Source organism: Hevea brasiliensis, chromosome 3, assembly GCF_030052815.1.
Source record: "Hevea brasiliensis isolate MT/VB/25A 57/8 chromosome 3, ASM3005281v1, whole genome shotgun sequence".
NCBI lineage: Eukaryota > Viridiplantae > Streptophyta > Magnoliopsida > Malpighiales > Euphorbiaceae > Hevea > Hevea brasiliensis.
The window spans coordinates 24,171,722-24,189,528 of NC_079495.1; positions in this window are offsets into that span (position 1 = coordinate 24,171,722).

A 17,807-nucleotide genomic window follows, 5' to 3' on the forward strand; every position below is an offset into this window, starting at 1 on the left:
CACAAAAAAAATTCACCCCACACCTTGAGGAAGCTTTGGGCAGCAAAATTTTGAAGAAAAATTAAAGTTTTGGTTGGCTTGGATTTGAGCTAAAAGAGGTTAGTGACCAAAACCTTAAATTTCAATTCAATTTCATGTTTAAGCACTATATTGGTGATTAAATGACAAAGAAACTTGATGAAAGACATTGGTATGTCATCCCTTATTTTTGGCAGCCATGGTTAGGGTTTGATGGTGTTGAATTTAATGAAGTTAAAAGGGTATTAGGGCTGCCCACAATATGTATTTGCTAAGTAGATTGATGAAATAAAGTGAAAATGCATGATTTTGAAATTGTTGAGTTAGGGTTTGGGTTGAAGAATGAGATTTGATCTTGTGATAATGGAAGTAGGTTTTAATGGTCAATTAGTGACCATTTGGTTTGGTTTGAACAAGAAATGAAGTGAATTGGGTTGTGGGATTTGAGGTTGGAGTGGCTGCCTTGTGTAACCTGCAGGTTTGGCTATGAGTCCAGCCTGTTTGGACAGCCATAACTTGAATTGTAGAGGTTCAATTGGTGTTTGCCAATTGGACATGAAACTAGACACATAATGGCACAACTTTGATGAAGAAACTATGCCCAGAAAACCAAACCAACTTGACCAAAAGTTTGCCCTAATCCGGGTGACCTGCAATCTGCCTGGGCAAAATGACCAAATAAACAGTGTTTGGTCATTTGGCCATAACTCAATGTAGAAAGGTCCAATTGACCTGAAATTTTACAAGAAACAAGGTGACATATAGACCAACAACTTTCATGAAAAAACCTGACCCAAATTATGACCATAACCTAGTCAAATTACCAACCAAACTTGAGTCACAAAATCTGGCAGAACCAGTTTTGCCCAGAAATTTGGAATCTGTCCAATCCGGCCAGTTATGGTATTTAGGCCATAACTTGAGCTAAAAAACTCCAAATGGAGTGATTCAAAAAACGAAATTCATCTAGACAAAATAAGGAACAACTTTCATGTTGATCACTTTTCCAAATTTCCAATGAAAATATGACTAATGGAACAGTAAAGACAAAGCATGAAAACTGAAATTTTTGTCTAATTATCATTAAGCTTAGAGATGGTATTGGTAACCAATACCAATAAGTTTTAAATGCAAAATGTGGTTTATTGATGATAATTAAACTAATTTACCTATTATCAATGCAAAAGTCAACATTTTTGGCTGACTAGTGAAATGAATAGTAGTCATAAAAATTTCAATTTCAAAGAATTACACAAATAAAAAGTGTTAAATGCCCTAGTAGGCCTAATGTGATTGGTTGGATAGTTTGGCATACCAATAGGGTTCTCTTAGCAGTACTGCATATGGCTTTATGCCATTCTGTATTTCATGGCTTCCCATGCCATTTTGTAACATAATAGCCTTTGGCTATGATAATGAGTTATTATACTCGGGTTTAATCCCCGATAATTATCACAACTTATTAACTGTTCTGTTGCACACCGGGAGACACAATGTGACCGATGGTGTGATGGTCCGAGGTACTTAGTACCCAGTACCAGTTTACCCGTTTATCCAGTCCAGTCAACTAGTATAGGTTACTCGGGCAGTATTAATAAATTTTACCAAACTTTAATCGAATAATATTGCAATAAATATTTGAAATTTAGTCCACTAAAAAATGTAAATATACATTTTGCACACATGTATTATTTTATTTTATTTTATATTGTCACCACTAAGCAGAATTGCTTAGCGCGTCGCTTTTGCCACGCGCAGGTACTGGAGACATATCTGGAGAGTCCAGTAGGCCTCATACAGGGTGAGCCTTCATATCTACACTCAGAGTTCAGAGTCACCTCACATTGTAGTGCATTTGGTAGGACATTAGGCCATTTTGATATTTTGATATGTTGACATTTGGTATTTTGTAACCTTCTATAATGTATATTATAAGTTCATGTAATTATGTTTTGATGTAAGTATCTATGGAATATGTTCAGTAATAAATTGAGCATTTTTCATTGAGTGGATTGTGCTTTGAATTGAATTAAATTTTTGAGATACTTAAGTGAATTGAGAAATTGTTGAGAATATATTGGAGGTTGATTGAGAATAATGTGATGATATTATTGGGAGTATTTTTAACAGGTTCAGAAGAACTGTTTGTCCAATTTATAGTCGGCACTCTGCCGGATTTTCTATAAAATTTGCGAAAGAATTTAGATTTATCAGAAATTATAAATAAATGAATTAAAAGGGATTAATTGAAATTGAAACATGAATTGGTGTTCCGACACACTGAGTGGCATAACTTGCTCGACTACACTGTAGACGGGTAAGGGGTGTCACATTTAGTGGTATCAGAGCACGGTTTAGGTGTTTCTGGGCCTAGATTGAGTCCATACCATGCATTGCATTTGTACGAGTCAAGGTGACACTAATGCAGATCTGTTTGTCTTTCTTATTTTGAATAGGATATGGACCCTACATCTCAAAGGGCAGTTGAGGAGGAAGTGGAGAGTCATGCTCCACCTACGGAAATGAGACTGGGGTATGGGAGAACTGCTCACTTGACTCAAGCCGAGCACCTTTCGGCCTCCACAGGCCATATTCCAGCAAATGGCCGAATTCTTTAGACAAATGGCCGGGGTAATGCCAGCACCACCACCACCACTAGCTCCACAGCAGAAATCACACCTGGAAAGATTAAGAAAATTTGGAGCAGTGGACTTCTTCGGCAAGAGAGAAGATGATTCTGTTGCAGTCGAAAATTGGTTGAACAAAACAGGCAGAATTCTAAAACAACTCCACTGCACTCCAGAACCAAACCTAGAGGCTGCCATATCTCTGTTACAAGACGATGCCTATGAATGGTGGGATACGGTGTCCAGTGAAGTACAGCCAGAAATAGTAACTTGGGACTTCTTTCTCTCCGAGTTCAAGAAGAAATATATGGGTACTGTATACCTAGAAGAAAGAAAAAGGAGCACAAAAATGTATAATGATTTGAAGCCTCATTATTGGTGGCCTAGTATGAAGAGGGATATAACTGACTATGTGACTAAATGCTTGACATGTCAGCAAGTTAAGGCAGAACATCAAGTTCCATCAGGTTTGTTACAGCCTATAAACATACCTGAATGGAAATGGGACCGGGTCACTATGGATTTTGTTAGTGGTCTACCTCTCACCCAAAGGAAGCATGATGCAGTGTGGGTGATAGTGGACAGATTGACGAAGTCAGCACATTTTCTGCCAGTTAGGACTGACTACTCACTGGAGAAGCTAGCAGAATTGTATATCAGTGAGATAGTTAGGCTACATGGAATCCCACTTTCTATCATATCTGACCGAGACCCAAGGTTTACATCAAGATTTTGGAAGAAGTTACATGAATCCTTGGGTACACAACTCCATTTCAGCACAGCTTTCCATCCTCAGACGGATGGGCAATCAGAAAGAGTAATCCAGGTAAACAACTGAAACCAATTGAACTAATGCAAATATTGAACTGAAATGATAATAATAACATGAAATATATGTCAGGTCCTTAAGGATATGTTAAGGAGTTGTGTCATTGAGTTTGAGGGAAGTTGGGATAGATATCTTCCACTGGTAGAATTCGCATACAATAATAGCTACCAAGCTAGCATTCAAATGGCTCCGTATGAAGCACTATATGGGAGAAAATGTAGAACCCCAGTGTGTTGGACTGAATTGGGCGAAGATAAGGTGGTAGGACCAGACCTGGTGAAACAGACTGAGCAAAAAGTGAAAATAATCAAAGCTAACCTGAAGATTGCCTCCGATAGACAGAAGTCTTATGCCGACCTAAAGAGAAAAGAGATAGAGTATGCAGTTGGTGATAAAGTGTTTCTCAAAGTCTCACCATGGAAGAAAATATTGAGGTTCGGAAGAAAAGGTAAGTTGAGCCCTAGGTTTATTGTCCCATATGAAGTCATTGAACGTGTGGGTCCAGTGGCCTATAGGCTAGCTTTACCACCAGAGCTGGACAAGATCCACAATGTGTTCCATGTGTCTATGTTAAGAAGATACCGCTCAGATCCTTCACATGTCATCTCCATGGAAGAAATTGAAGTACAACCGGATTTGACATATGAAGAAGAACCCATACGGATCCTGGCTCGGGAAGTGAAAGAGTTGAGAAATAAACAGATCCCACTAGTGAAAGTGCTTTGGAGACACCACAACACCGAGGAGGCAACTTGGGAAAGTGAAGAGACGATGAGGCAACAGTTCTCTCAACTGTTTGCATCAGGTAAATTTTGAGGACGAAATTTAAATTAGAGAGGAAGAGTTGTAACACCCTCCCTGTTTCGTACATTCTACTGTTCCGGAGATCGGTGTTGGTCTGGACAGCTAAATTGTCTGAAAAAATATTTAAACTAAAGTGAGGAACTATAATTAACTCAAATATTAATAAGAAAAAATTTAGGAAAAATTTTAGAAATAAAATACAATCAAGTGAAATGAGCCGGTGCCCTAGCGATGGGTAACCTAGTGAGAAGTTGCGGTTCTCGCAACTAGGAGCCCTAGACCCGGGAGAAAAATTATAAAATAATTTTTGGGACTCCAGAGAAGGGTCACTAAGGTTCCTATGGCATTAGAATTCCAAGGAAATATTTAGAAAAAATTTTCAATTGGTACAGATAATTTTGGCCCGTTAAGCCAAACGGAGGGCATTTTGGTCATTTCGCCTTCAGAGGTGATTTTTGGCCGACTTGTCCAGTTAAGTAAATAATTATTATGACATAAAATGTGAATAAATATCACTAAAAATTGAATTGAAAATGAGTAGAAAAGAAAAGAAAAAAAAATGAATTAAATGGGAATTTATGACATCACATGATGTCATTAGTGTGCCTTCACCCACTCAAGTGTTGACACATGGCATAAATGTGTTTAAAAGAGACAAATGGGCTGAAAATTGAGAGAAAAAAAATCAGATTTCTATTTCTTCTTCTTCCTTGCCGTGAACCATTCTTCCCTAACCTCCATGGACAAGCTTTTTCAAGCTTGATTTTCCCTAGCTTCCACACCCTAAAAGCCCTAGTTGTCTTCACAAAAAATTCACCCCACACCTTGAGGAAGCTTTGGGCAGCAAAATTTTGAAGAAAAATTAAAGTTTTGGTTGGCTTGGATTTGAGCTAAAAGAGGTTAGTGACCAAAACCTTAAATTTCAATTCAATTTCATGTTTAAGCACTATATTGGTGATTAAATGACAAAGAAACTTGATGAAAGACATTGGTATGTCATCCCTTATTTTTGGCAGCCATGGTTAGGGTTTGATGGTGTTGAATTTAATGAAGTTAAAAGGGTATTAGGGCTGCCCACAATATGTATTTGCTAAGTAGATTGATGAAATAAAGTGAAAATGCATGATTTTGAAATTGTTGAGTTAGGGTTTGGGTTGAAGAATGAGATTTGATCTTGTGATGATGGAAGTAGGTTTTAATGGTCAATTAGTGACCATTTGGTTTGGTTTGAACCAGAAATGAAGTGAATTGGGTTGTGGGATTTGAGGTTGGAGTGGCTGCCTTGTGTAACCTGCAGGTTTGGCTATGAGTCCAGCCTGTTTGGACAGCCATAACTTGAATTGTAGAGGTTCAATTGGTGTTTGGCCAATTGGACATGAAACTAGACACATAATGGCACAACTTTGATGAAGAAACTATGCCCAGAAAACCAAACCAACTTGACCAAAAGTTTGCCCTAATCCGGGTGACCTGCAATCTGCCTGGGCAAAATGACCAAATAAATAGTGTTTGGTCATTTGGCCATAACTCAATTTAGAAAGGTCCAATTGACCTGAAATTTTACCAGCAACAAGGTGACATATATACCAACAACTTTCATGAAGAAACCTGACCCAAATTATGATCATAACCTAGTCAAATTACCAACCAAACTTGAGTCACAAAATCTGGCAGAACCAGTTTTGCCCAGAAATTTGGAATCTGTCCAATCCGGCCAGTTATGGTATTTAGGCCATAACTTGAGCTAAAAAACTCCAAATGGAGTGATTCAAAAAAAGAAATTCATCTAGACAAAATAAGGAACAACTTTCATGTTGATCACTTTTCCAAATTTCCACTGCAAATATGACTAATGGAACAGTAAAGACAAAGCATGAAAACTGAAATTTTTGTCTAATTATCATTAAGCTTAAAGATGGTATTGGTAACCAATACCAATAAGTTTTAAATGCAAAATGTGGTTTATTGATGATAATTAAACTAATTTACCTATTATCAATGCAAAAGTCAACATTTTTGGTTGACTAGTGAAATGAATAGTAGTCATAAAAATTTCAATTTCAAAGAATTACACAAATAAAAAGTGTTAAATGCCCTAGTAGGCCTAATGTGATTGGTTGGATAGTTTGGCATGCCAATAGGGTTCTGTTAGTTGTACTGCATATGGCTTTATGCCATTCTGTATTTCATGGCTTCCCATCCATTCTGTAACATAATAGCCTTTGGCTATGATAATGAGTTATTATACTCGGGTTTAATCCCCGATAATTATCACAGCTTATTAGCTGTTCTGTTGCACACCGGGAGACACAATGTGACCGATGGTGTGATGGTCCGAGGTACTTAGTACCCAGTACCAGTTTACCCATTTATCCAGTCCAGTCAACTAGTATAGGTTACTCGGGCAGTATTAATAAATTTTACCAAACTTTAATTAAATAATATTGCAATAAATATTTGAAATTTAGTCCACTAAAAAATGTAAATATACATTTTGCACACATGTCTTATTTTATTTTATTTTATTTTAGTTTATTTTATATTGTCACCACTAAGCAGAATTGCTTAGCGCGTCGCTTTTGCCACGCGCAGGTACTGGAGACATATCTGGAGAGTCCAGTAGGCCTCATATAGGGTGAGCCTTCATATCTGCACTTAGAGTTCAGAGTCACCTCACCTTGCAGTGCATTTGGTAGGACATTAGGCCATTTTGATATTTTGATATGTTGACATTTGGTATTTTGTAACCTTCTGTAATGTATATTATAAGTTCATGTAATTATTTTTTGATGTAAGTATCTATAGAATATGTTCAGTAATAAATTGAGCATTTTTCATTGAGTGGATTGTGTTTTGAATTGAATTAAATTTTTGAGACACTGAAGTGAATTGAGAAATTGTTGAGAATATATTGGAGGTTGATTGAGAATAATGTGATGATATTATTGGGAGTGTTTTTAACAGGTTCAGAAGAACTGTTTGTCCAATTTATAGCCGGCACTCTGCCGGATTTTCTATAAAATTTGCGAAAAAATTTAGATTTATCAGAAATTATAAATAAATGAATTAAAAGGGATTAATTGAAATTGAAACATGAATTGGTGTTCCGACACACTGAGTGGCATAACTTGCTCGGCTACACTGTAGAAGGGTAAGGGGTGTCACATCAACCTCTAGATTCAAGATTCAAGATTCAAGTTGATTTTAATTTTTAGCATTTTAAATTTTTGTTATCAACCTCTGGATTCAAGATCCAAGTTGATTTTAAATTTCCAGTTATCAACCTCTAGATTCAAGATCCAAGTTGATTTTTAATTTCTAATTATCAATCTCTTCATTCAAGATTTAAGTTGATTTTAATTTCCAGCATTTTTAATTCATGTAATCAACCTCTAGATTCAATATCCAAGTTGATTTCAATTTTTAGCATTTAATTCCTGTTATCAACCTCTGGATTCAAGGTCCAAGTTAATTTTAAATTTCCAATTATCAACTTTTGGATTCAATATCCAAGTTGATATTAATTTCTAGCATTTCAGCCTCCCAAAATGTGGTTCTATATCTTTACATGATTTCTATACGAGAGAATTTTATTCTTCCTAATATAAAACATGTAAAGAGGGGCAGCTGTAGGCACCACATTTTGGGCCGATCTCTAGTCACGACGCGCATTTCAGCTGATCTCCCTCGTAGGCGTTTTACTCGATCTCTACCATTTACTTGACCTCAAGCCATTTTCTCTGAATCCACAATAACTTCTTTCTAGATGAATAGTAAATCCAGAGTCTATCTAATCTCATGAACAAATTAAGTATTTTCTAATCCCTATGTTTATTCGACCTGTTGAACTACTGGAATTTGCATTGTGTTTTTCGATCCCCTAGCCCCAAACTTCAGGTAATTCTAGGTAGTTTCAGGATTACGTCTCACTCGCATTATTCAAATTAATATCTTATCCTATCTGTAAGTGATCCTGAACCTAGCAAAATTAGACCAAGACCTAGTCTCAAATCATTTAATTTCAATGGTTTTCTTATCTCATCTTTGTGCTTAATGTTTACCAAGCTCTTTAAGTAGTTATGCTGGATAACTGATCTTAAACTTTGTGTTTGGACTTATCTAATTAATTGGGAATTGAGTTAATACTCATTCGTTCTTAGTTTGGTATTTTTCCAATCTCATGAAGAAGATCTAAAGAAATTCATTCCAAAGAAAATTATACAAAAGTTATTCGGCAGGAGGGTCTTCCCTAACCTGCTCTTCAGTTACATTTTTGATCTCAACATTCTCTCTCTCCTCTCTCTTAGGCTCTTCTTAACTGTCATCTTTAGCTCTCGGGATGAGCTTCTCCATCCAGGAGAAGTATTCTTCAAGATAGCGCTCCACGAGTTCGGCCAAAAGATCACTATGGGCATTCACATAGGCATCAGCCTCTCTCGTCAGGGCTTCTTCCTCATTCGCTTTGATCTCTTCAGTAAATTGAGCAAGATCGGCAGGCCCAAACATCCTTAAGTTCCCTCTCCAGAAACTTTAAAAACAAGTTTTCTAAAGGATCTTTTCACTAAAGCTACAGGTCTTGCAATTCATACCCTTAGTAATCATGCACCATTTTGGAAGCCCAATTGCAGTTTATCATTAAGGCAGTGTTGTCATCTCATTCGATAGCTCAAAGTCACTCCATCATCTCAGTTATAGTAGCTCCAGAATCCGCAGAGCATCCATATTGATTCATCCATTGTTTTAGCTCTCTACAGGTAAGCATTTAACTTGTCCATCTATAAATATCGCTGGTTTGTATTCATAACATGAGTATTCTTAATGTGTCTTGCCACACTAAGTTTTCATAATAGAGACGTATCAAGTTTGACTTGTGTCATAAATATTATCTTTGGCCTCCTATCATTTGCAAGTCTTATAATTATCATTATTTTCAATTCTTTTTTTATTTCGTATGAATGAAAGTTTGGGTCGCTAACACTCCGTAACTACCGTAAGGAGTATGGATAAAAGTGACGACTTAGAAATTTTTGATCTGAGTAAATAAGGAAAATAATTAGGAAAATAGATGTATTCCAGATCGATGTAGAAGGTTCGGATGAGTTGTGAGGTCAGAAACGGAGATTGGCTCGGACAAGTAAATTATGAGATCGAAAAGAAATAAGGCAAGCCCGGATGATAAGCTAAAAGATCAGAAAATCAAAACAAACTAGAACCATACGACACAAAACTCGAGATAGAAAAGTTCAGACAATAAGCTATATGGGTGGAAACAAAGGAGTTCGGATAACATAGAGGTCGAGGAATTATGCGAAAGATCGACGAAGAGTTCGGATTAATATTCGTGACTTTTGAATTCACTTTTCAAAATAAGGAGTTCATAAGAGAGTCCTTTCCTAGAATTCCTGGAACTTAACCTTTTATAAAGTGTCTGGTGCTATATCAAAAAGACCGGGAGAGAGTCATTTCCTGAGTTCTTAACAAAAAGAGATCGGGAGAGAGTCATTTCCTGAATTCTCTTAGCCAAAATTTTAATAAAGTATTTTAAGAGATAGGGAGAGAGTCCTTTTGTAAATTCTCTTAGCCAAAATTCTAATAAAAAATATTTTAAGAGATCGGGAGATAGTCATTTCCTAAATTCTCTTAGTCAAAATTCTAATAAAATATTTTAAGAGATCGGGAAAGAGTCATTTCCTGAATTCTCTTAGTCAAAATTCTAATAAAATATTTTAAGAGATCGAGAAAGAGTCCTTTCCTGAATTCTCTATTAGAAATATTTTAAGAGATCGAGAAAGAGTCCTTTCCTGAATTCTCTTAGCCCAAATTCTAATAAAAAATATTTTAAGAGATCGGGAGAAAGTCCTTTCCTGAATTCTCTTAGCCTAAATTCTAATAAAATATTTTAAGAGATCGGGAGAGAGTCCTTTCCTGAATTCTCTTAGCCAAAATCCTAATAAAATATTTTAAGAGATCGGGAGAGAGTCCTTTCCTAATAAAATATTTTAAGAGATCGGGAGATAGTCATTTCCTGAATCTTCTTAGCCAAAATTCTAATAAAAATGTTTTAAGAGATCGGTAGAGTCCTTACCTGAATTCTCTTAGCTAAAATTCTAACAAAAATGTTTTAAGAGATCGGGAGAGAGTCCTTTCCTAAATTCTCTTAGCCGAAGTTCTAATAAAAATGTTTTAGGAGATCGGGAGAAAGTCATTTCCCGAATTCCCTTGGCCAAATTTCTAATAAAGATGTTTTGTATAAATTAGGGGAGATCGGTAGAGAGTTCTTTCCTTTTAAGCCCTGATACTTTCATTATAAAATTCATCATATATTCTAAACAATGGGTCTGCGGGAGAGTCCTTCCAAAAAATCCCGAATCTTATATTGAGGCCCGATGGAGAGTCTTCCTCAAGGCCCTCATATTTATATTATTAAGGTAGAGTTCTTCCTTCAGTTCGACTTAATCAAAATATCAAATGTTCCTCACATCAACAAAATGGACCAACATTATAATACTAACCTCAAAATTATCGATCTTAAATTATGAAGAGCACATCGTTAAATCTGCTTACCCTCATTGAGGGACGAGGTGGGGCACCTAACACCTTCCCCACCCATGAACGGACTCCGAACCTAGAATCTCTGTTTTCAAAGTGGTTTTATAAATTTTTAAATTTTGATTTTTACAAATGGTTTCCTTTAATTTCCCTCAAAATTAAAGTGGCGACTCCTCACTTTTTTCACTTAGGTAAGAATCGTTCGGTGACCGTAAAATCCTTGCGATAATAAAATTATGAGAATAGCCCAATAAGTTAACAAAAGCATCATTAATCCAAAGTAAATCCAAGCCACCACTTCAACCCAAACGATCCATAGCAAAACAACCAACATAACCAACCTGAACCTTTATTTCATTAATTTGATTAGCACGAACAAGAGTGTCAATAAGAAAAATCAAACAAGGCTAATTTAATTTAACTAGCTCCTTAAGAGCAACAATTACAAGAGGGTTGCCTAGCCCTTTGTAGTTCCAACTTAGGCAGTTCATGGCTCTCAGCAGGCCTAGTGTTCGAGTCCCATCATTAAACCAAGAGCAAGCTGCGAATTTGACACAGATGTTGATGACTTAACTAGTCTGCTTGTAATATTGGGTTGATCAATTAAAAGAGAAACACATTTTCCTTTTTAGTCTCATTCAGCTACATAGTAGTATCCTCCTAGTTCATAACTATCGGCCACAATTAGAAACAGGCCAGGCCTACTTCCACATTGGCATCATTATTATCGTAAACAAAAATAACATGTGTAACCGATTTATTGATTCTCGCTTCTAATATGAAAGCTCCCATATTTGTATTATTTTGAGATTGCCCCATCTAATGCACCAAATTCAGAAACTGAGTTTGCCCTCCAATCCGGATGCCAACATTAACTGCAAATTGCTCCCGAAAATCTCTATCCATAATAGTGGGCAAAAAATCTAGACTTGCCAATCTCGCACCATCTTGTAGTTAGCGATCACTAAAAAGTGGTGTTCTATTTTACTATAGCTCTTAACTAGGGCCCCTACTCATGTTACAAATTCCCATCAAAATATTCAAACATAGCATTGTAAAAATGGTCGTTATGACCCAACCATCCACACACAAAACAAAAATTCAGGAATCTCTTATATTTGAAGTGAACCAAGGGCCAAGTACCACCTTATTTCTAAACTTTTTTCTAGTGTTTTAGAGGTTCTTTAACATCCACACTCACCCCGATATGCATATAGCTACTCCACATGATAGTCGAGCTACTGCTATCACAAGCCAGGAAAGAGACAATGAAATTTTTTAGCTGAATTGCCACTTTTTTAAACATCGAATTGAAAGGGAGGTCATAAACCTGGACCCAAAAGATCAGTAATAAAGAGAGGCACTTGGATCAGAATTTCACCCTCCTTTAGATGGTGAGCAAGGAGAAGGTGATTACTGAAAGTCTAAGGACCCCCATCAATGACTCTCTTCAAATCGAAAGGGTGAAAAAATTAAAATAGAAAAAGTTGTGGTCCAACTTCCTTAATGCAAACCCCTTTTCCAAGTCACCAAATATTTGCCATAGTATTCCTTATGGAGAGGAAACTGATAGTGCAAGCCATCAAAATCCTTCCAATGAGACTATACTCTAGATGTTCTGATTCGTTAGGCGAATTCAGAATAATGGCATTGGCCTCATCTTCAAGCAATGAGAGAGTAGCAAAAGACGATTCCATTGAAATTGACAAAACGAAGATAGCAACCTTGCAGAGAAAACAAGACTCATAACCTTCTCTCTAATTTTTGTTAATACAATATTATGATGGGTTGAAATGTGCATGAGAGGTTTCTTTTCATCGAACATGGTTGGCATGGTTAGTCTTAGTATTCAATATGGTTGCTGCTTAGCATGGTCAATGCGTTCATTCTATACTACTATAGTTTAGCATAATCGGTGTGTTTGGTGAATAATGCATGTTTCCTTATTCACATAGAATTTATTATATATTAACGAGAAATGAAAGTGGAACTGAAATCTTGATCATTCATTAATCAATCACCTGTTATATACAAGTCAGTGACTAACAGAAGCTAACTTTGAAAACTAGCTAACAGAATTTATAACTAATTAACAGAATAAGTTAAACTTCAACTCCTTCACTCCACGTCAGCTCAGCTCTTCTTCATGGTTCTTCTTTATATCTGATAATACCCTCCCGCAAGCTGGAGAATGTATGTCTATCATTCCTAGCTTGGACTGAAGATGATGAAATGGGGCGATGGGCAGAGGCTTTGTGAAGATGTCGGCAATTTGAGCTGCTGAAGAGACAGGTAAGAGCTTGATGATGCCTAACTGACTTTTCTCCCTAACAATGTGACAATCAAGCTCAATGTGTTTGGTTCTCTCGTGGAAGGTAGGATTGGCAACTATATGTAAGGCATATTGGTTATCACAATAAACTAAGGCTGGTTTCTTATAAGCAACTTGAAAATCATCAAGCAAAAATGTTAACCATTGAAGCTCACAAGTCACAGAAGCAAGAGCACGATACTGAGCTTCAGAAGATGACCGCGACACAGTGCTTTGCTTCTTTGATTTCTAGGAAATTAAAGAATCACCTAATTAAATGCAGAATCCAGTGACTGATCTCCTAGTATCGACACAACCTGCCCAATCAGAGTCACTAAAGCTTTTTAATTGAAGAGAAGAAGTAGCTGGAAAAAATAAGCCATTTCCTGGAGAATTCTTAATGTATCTGAGCACTCGGTGGGCTGCCTGTTGATGAGCAGAGGTGGGATGTGCAAGAAACTGACTAAGTTGTTGTACAGCAAATGCCAAATCTGGTCTAGTAGTGGTTAAGTACAAGAGCCAGCCAATTAACCTTCTATAAGCTGCACTATCAGAGAGAGATTCACCTATGTGTTACTGAAGTTTAGTTGAAGCATCCATTGGTGATTTTGCTGGCCTAGAAGCTAAGAGTCCAGCATTAGATAAAATCTCTAAGGCATACTTTCTTTGATTCACAACAATGCCCTTAGATGATCTTGCAATTTCTAAACCCAAGAAGAACTTTAGATCACCCAAGTCTTTGATGTGAAAAGAGTCATTAAGAAATTGTTTAACAAAGTCAATTTCTACCATATCATCTCCTGCTAGAATGACATCATCCACGTATACTAAAAGAGCAGTAAAAGAAGTGGATGTCTTCTTAATAAACAAAGAATAATCTGACTTTGATTGTGTGTAACCAATAGACACCAAGGCTGTTGAAAGTTTAGAAAACCACTACCTGCTAGCCTGTTTTAAACCATATAGAGACTTGAGTAATTTGCACACTTGGTTAGGTTTAGAAGAGGAAAACCCTTGAGCCAAAACCATATACACCTCTTCATGCAAATCTCCATGCAAGAATGCATTATTCACATCCAATTGTTTAAGGAACCAATTGTGCATAGCAGCAAGAGCAAGTAAGAGTCTTACTGATGTCATTTTTGCTACAGGTGAAAAGGTGTCAAAGTAGTCAATACCCTCAGTTTGTGTATAGCCCTTAGCAACTAATCTTGCCTTGTAATGTTCAATAGAACCATCTACTTTGTGTTTGATTTTATAGACCCATTTACAACCAATGGGAACCTTGCCACTTGGTAAATCTGTGAGCACCCAAGTTTTGTTTTACTCTAAAGCAGATATCTCAGCTTGCATAGCTTCTTTCCAACAATCAAACTTTATAGCTTGGTAATAAGACTTTGGTTCAATTGGGGTGGTGATGGAAAGAACAAAATTTTTATATGATGGAGATAAAGAAGTATAAGAAACAAAATTGGAAAGGGGATAAAGAATACCTGAATTTTCAGCAGCTAAAGTTGAAGAGGATAAGTTGCAATGGTAGTCTTGGAGATAGGAAGGCTTCCTTCTAGTTCTGCAAGATTGTTTAAGAACAATAGATGGAGTAGATGATTGTGATGAAGAAGGTGGTAAGGAATTAGCAAGAGGATCAGTAAAATCATAATGGGGAAGACTGATATTTTGAGGCATAGGTATTGGAAAAAAATTAGATGAAGAATGAGGCTGTGAATGAAATGGAAAAACTGATTCATGAAAAATCACATTTCGAGAAATGAAAATCTCTCTAGAATGAAGATCAAACAAAATGTATCCTTTAGTGCCACTCTTAAAACCAAGAAACACACATTTCTTTGCTCTGGGGTCAAATTTTGATCTTTGTGCAGTAATAGTGGAGGCAAAACATAATGAGCCAAAAACTTTAAGGTTATCAAGACTAAGAATGGTGTGGTAAAGTACCTCATATGGAGATTGATTTTGAAGAACAGGAGTAGGAAGTCTGTTGATCAAATAAACTAAATGCAAGATAGCATAAGACTAAAAAATTTTGGGTAGAGAAGCTTGAAAAAGTAAAGCTCTAGCCACATTCAAGATGTGTTGGTGTTTTCTCTCCACTATTGCATTTTGCTAAGGTGTTTCTACGCAAGTGGTTTGATGAATTATGCCTTTAGAAGCATAAAATTGGGGCATATTAAATTCTAATCCATTGTCAGTTCTTATAATTTTGATCTTGGCAGAAAATTGGGTTTCTATAAGAGCATAAAATGATTAAAGTAAAAACTGAATTTCTGATTTATTCTTCATTAAGAACACCCATGTATGTCTAGAATGGTCATCTACAACTGTAAGAAAATATCTATGGCCATGAATGGCTGTTACAGAGAAGGGACCCCAGATATCTACAGGTAGAAGATCAAAAACAGCTGTTGTCACACCCTACCCCTCTGTAAGGTATAACATGATCCCGTAGTATACCTAATGAATTACCAACTCCGTCTACTGATAACCCATTAAATACACTACAAGGGATTTTAAAAACTTTTCTTACTTATTTTACAGTAGTGAGCACTATTTACAGGTATTAAAAATTTTGGTGAACTGAAGTGAAACAATTAACTCATTTGATTTATTTGGAATTTCTGTAAAAATTTTGGCAGAGTGCCATCTGTATTTTGGATAAAACAGTTCTTCAGAAAACCTGTAAAAAGACACTTCAATAATTTTCCAAATCTCAACTCCAATACATTTCTCAACACAATAATTTATCAACTCAATTCCATAGAAATTTTTCAAAGTCTGAGATAAGGAAATATAATACAATTTTTACAAGTCAAATAACTCATAATTAATTTACAACTTCAAGGTACAATTTGAATTTACAACTGCTCAAAATCAAAAAAACAATATGTACATACAGTGGTCATACATTACAGTACAAAATGCCAAATGTGGTATACTCACTATACCCAAAAATCTCTCGCTGGCGGTACTAGCAGCCTAGTCTGCTGCCCTGTCTGTATGTCTACCTGCGACAGCAATAAAAAGCTATCGCTGAGACAATGTCTCAGTGGTGCACAACATTAACCAAATACAATTTAAATCACAATTCATAAGTCATGTAAATAGTGGATACTTAAAATCATAGTTAAATTCAAGACAGTAATTGTCAACAAGAATTTAAACTCCATTTGTCAATATCACAATAATTTTCATAAGTTAGATCATGTTTGAATTCAAAAGACAGTATATGTCAATGAGAGTTTAAATCCATTTCACAATCTCACAATACATATCAATAAATCACACACAGCTTAATCATGATCCATAGTTCAATTCGTCCCAAAAGCCAATGGCTAATGAGGTATTCAATTCGTCCCAAAAGTCGATGACTAATGAGGAATAACATAGCTAGCTAGCAAAAATATGAGTACTCATCCAATTCGTCCTCAACAGGCACACACCTCAACACTTCAGCCAGAGAGGGAATTCAATTCGTCCCACTAGACAAGCTAGTGAGGAATACAATCAATATACATGATAGCTGTGGTTTCAAACCATTTCCAATACTTTTCAATCAATAAATATCCATCAATATCATTCAAACAATTTCTCACAATTTCAAACCATTTACAATGCTTTTCAAGTGATAAATATCCATTCAAACACATTTCCACAATTTAAAACAATAATGTACAAATAGTCATAATTCATTTCAATTGAAAAATTCAAAAGAAATAGTTGTTGTGCACAAACACAATTTAAAACAATAACATACAATTAATCATATGAAATATTATTCAAAGCAAAATCAGTTGAAAACTAGTTGTGTACAAACCTCTGATAACTGTCTCCGAGTCTGGACTCAGTATTTCCTTCCCTTTTTCTGAGTCTTTGGTAACTGAGAAACACAATTTGAAGTGTTTCAGTACTAAATTAAACTATCTCTAACGATAATGTTCGATAAATAATTTACTAAAAGCTATTATTTGCTCAATTACCTAATATACCGACCCTCGATGCGTTTTAGGTAAATTAGGTTTTAGTGTCCTTAATATGTCACATTCGATAATGTTTTAGGATTGGTACGTGTTACCAAACTCAATTCTATGTATATTGCGTTTTCTTGCATTTCATTGCAAATTGCTGGATTTCGGGATACTAGTTTGACCTAACCGGACGACCTAGTTCCCTCGCTTTTCGGGTTTCGGTCAAAACTAAAAACTTGTAGATCTATGTCTTATTGCATGCGGGGAAAAATTTTAGGTCAATCCGAGTTAAGTAGACCAAGTTATGGTCATTACATTATTGCTGGTCAAATGGCATCAAATTAGGTCAATTTTAGGTCAATTTGGTCAACTTTGGTTCGGCCAGTTTTTGGACCCGAACTTGTGCAAGCTTTTTGACTTGTTTCTGGTCATTTCTGGGTTTTGGTGTCTTCATAAGACTTGTAGGTATGGGTCTTAACTATTCATGGTTAAAATTTCAGGTCAATTGGACCTGTTTTGAGTGAGTTATGGCCTAAACACTCACTGCTGCCCAATTGGTCATTTATCAGGTCCTAATTGTACCTAATCCGAATTGGTCATTTTCTTAGGTCACCTTGCAAGCAGAATTTTGGTATGCTTTCTCAATGAAAGTTGGCACATTTTGTGCCTAGTTCCACCTCCAATTGGTC